Source organism: Papaver somniferum, chromosome 7 (genome assembly GCF_003573695.1).
Source record: "Papaver somniferum cultivar HN1 chromosome 7, ASM357369v1, whole genome shotgun sequence".
Taxonomy (NCBI): domain Eukaryota; kingdom Viridiplantae; phylum Streptophyta; class Magnoliopsida; order Ranunculales; family Papaveraceae; genus Papaver; species Papaver somniferum.
This window is the reverse complement of record NC_039364.1, coordinates 53,964,439-53,968,057: the sequence shown is the minus strand read 5'-3', so window position 1 is coordinate 53,968,057 and position 3,619 is coordinate 53,964,439. Positions and strand designations below refer to the sequence as shown.

General features: G+C 32.8%; 1 long non-coding RNA gene across 1 annotated transcript; it reads left to right on the top strand.

The window, feature by feature from the left end:
• Window positions 1-1,021: 1,021 nt before the first annotated feature.
• On the top strand, window positions 1,022-3,141 carry LOC113292672. Its single transcript, XR_003331818.1, has 2 exons — window positions 1,022-1,735; window positions 2,879-3,141. It is a non-coding gene; the product is annotated as an uncharacterized LOC113292672 (long non-coding RNA).
• The last annotated feature ends 478 nt before the right edge of the window (window positions 3,142-3,619 follow it).

Below are 3,619 nucleotides of genomic sequence, written 5' to 3'. Positions count from 1 at the left end.
TCGTCGGAGTATCTAACTCCTGCAAAATATAATGGAGCCAAATGTAAAGATAGGTGTGAAACCATACAACAACGAATAGGCCATTAATTCAAAGTGCAAAAACTTTTTTGCTAAAGCCATTTAACAAATACTTTAAGTGCAACAGATCTCTAAGCAGGCCTCGGATGAAACATTATACCGTAAATCCAAATTCCATTCAAGAATTGAAATTAGATGTGGAACAAAAAAAGAAAGAGTATTAAAAAAAAAGAACAGTTACCTGAATCTTAGCCTCAAGAGTTATCGGCTACATCACAAAACAATGGAATTTAGGATAAAATTCTGCTTAACATTTTAACAAACAGTTTAAGTGCGTTAGGTTTGCTCTTTGAGAATAACAAACAATTGAACATGTTGCTTATCTAGATCAACCTGAAATCAAAAGTGTGAGAGATCTTGTAGATATGTGAACGAACATACATAGTACTACCTGCAATATATCAAATGTTATAAGAAGAACAATGCATCTGATTCAGCTATAGTACTACCTTTATTTAATATCTGCAGAGCAATGAATCAATTGAACCAACCATATCAATTGAAAAATTATGAAAAACGCACAATAACAACAGTACAATGGAACTGAAACAAACTAAAGAGAAACCAAACTAACCTGCATATGAACTGAAAATTCCACTTTCATGTATGAACTAATTCAGGAAGAAGATTTGGAAAAGAAAAGGAAAAAGAAAGGTGAGGGTTAGTTTTGATCATGGTTTTTTTTCCTCTTCACACGAAGTGATCGCAGAAGTGGGCTTATTGCTTGCACGGTTAGTTTTGATGGAAGTGGGTTAAGTTAAAGTTGTAAGACTATGTGTTAATTAGCGTGGGGCCAGAGTGAATGAGAAAGCTCATTTCTTCAATACTCACACCACAATTGTCCACGTCATTATAAAGTGCGAGAACTACCACCACATCCATTTTTGAGTTTTTTTTCTCCCTCAAATTCACGGGCGTAAAAGTTCACGCGCCCACCCGTTTTCAACGAAAAAATTTCACCGACGCCCAAATTTTTTAAAATTATGTTTCGTATATCTTTTGGTTCCTTTAATATCCTTTCGTATACACCCTTCCATATTTACATCTCGATTCCAGTTGAAAAACCTATTTTCAACATTAGTAGTTTGCGTTCTTGGAGATTTCTGTGAAATCGATGGGGAGAATCGATGAAGATCATCATCAACAGTTAAATCAGCAGATTAAATTATCAGAAACGAACGCGTAGATAAGTTTCTTCTAGCGTTATCAAGTTTTTGTTTTTCTGATAAATGATTTTACGATTTCGAAAAATTTAAAATTTTGATTACAACTCAATTTCTTGATCAGAGCAAAGATCTAATCTCGATCTCTCTTTTGAGAAAAAAAAGTTCCAAAAAGTTTAGCATTTTTTTAGGGTTCTTGACTGAAATTTTGATTTATCTTCCAATTTATTATCTTTATCAAAAATCTATCTTCATATTGGAATTCAGGGCACCTAAATCTCTGTTACTCATGGAATCATTTTGAATTTGGTGAATTTTTAATTTTCGAGGTTTTATGGAATTTTTAAGGATTTAATTTGATTGATTAAGTAAGTGGTTTTGTGTTTAAGGTGAAGAGAAATGCAATGACAAAGGTGAGATGGATAGATCATTACCAACTAAGTATGAAGATGTATCTTTAATGCTATTACTGACGATGTTTGACTTGTTTAAAGGTATATTAATTCCCAACCTTTGCTCCTTTCTGCATACGACAGTGGTTACTGTTTTTGTTAGTAATTTCTTTCTATTTTCTTAATTAATCTGTGAATTTGTGGTAAAATGTGGCAGTTCGACTCCATTAGAAACATGAGTTTCAAACAAAACATAGATTTTGATGTATGTCTTAGGTAGCGGAGCCTAGATATTACTACGATGCACTACCACGTTGTGTAACGGTAAACACCCATGAATATTTTTAAAGAACTAAGTAATGTGAATATTGGTTCTGTTATACATGATTTCGTAATACTAATTGGATGAATAGTTGCATGCACAGTCGTAGGAAAGAGTAATACACTGATAATGGTAAAGTATAGACATGGAGTGTGCTTGTAGAAACTTTTAATTTGTATATTGAATTACAGTAAATGGTGTGAAGCCTATTTGCCTCTGTGATTAGATTTGCATGCTTCAGGTCAAGGGACTTTTTATCCCATCAAACTGATATTATTAATCTTTTCAGTCGTTTAATGTGCCGAGCAACCTTGTACTCGAGTTGGTATTTATTTCTCAATTATAATGCCCTCTTCACTTACCAGCTACTGAAACATGCCAATAGTAATTCTGGTATGGACATACTGTAACTGGCAACGATGCGAATCAGATTTTTATTCTTTTTTTGCATATATATATCGTGTTGGAATAAGACACTTCCAACCTCTGAGAAGTAAAAAACCATAACTAAATACGAATTTTCCTAGAACAGAACAAGGAATCTGTGGTTATTGCCATCTTAATGTACATGCTCCTTAAGTTGGTATTATGAAATCCAAAAGACAAATTTCAGAAGTATATCTGTATAAATTGGTGTAGTAAAATGTATTAATTAGTGCGTCTTTACCACACGATAATGAGATGAATCATCAAACTCAAATTTACTAAGTTTGGTCAGTGACTCCATTATGCTTCATTTTTGGCATCTTACTGTATCAAATGCATACAAACACTCTATAAGGATATGCACATCATTTTTACCACACTATGGGTTGTTGTATTCTTATTTTATGTATAAAACGGTCAAGTTTTCTAAAAGCAACTATGTGTTCACCCACTGGCAAGGTGAGTATAGACTGAGAATTGAATTTTTCTTCCTGCAGATTGTGATGGTGGCTGGTAGTGACATTCTAGTTGACGATGAAAAAGTAATTGTACATTTTTGTAATTGCAAGACTTTTTTTTTTTTTTTTGTAGTATAAGGATTTTTGGAAGTTCATTTTTCTTGTTTTTTAGTGTTTGGTGTTTATATTGCGCATTTTCTGTAATGGTTGCATAATCTGTTATGTAGTCACTAAAATGGTTGCATAACCTATTATGCACTAGAGAAAATGGTTGCAAAAGACATTATGGAACCTTTTATTTTCTTTCGTGTGCTTAAGAATTGATGCATAACATGTTATGCATTCGAGAAATTGGATGCATAACATGTTATGCATTTGAGAAAATAGATGCATAATTTGTTGTGCAACTACAGAAATGGATGCATAACTTGTTATGCAGTCATGAAAATGGATGCATCATGCAGCCATTTTCTTTTCGTTAGCACTGAAATCAACTACAAAATGGCTGCATAATCTGTTATGCAACTATAAAAGTGTATGCATAACCTGTTATGCAGTAAAAAAATGGTTGCATAATGCATTATGCAGCTACTTTTTTTTGTTAGCGCTAAAATAATAAAATGGCTGCATATTTTGTTATAGATTTATAAATATGGCTGCATAACTTGTCATGCATACGAGAAAATAGGTGCATATCTTGTTATGCATTCGAGTAAATGGCAGCATAACCCATTTATGCAATAACATTTTTGTTAGCATTAAAATTTATCAGAAAATGGC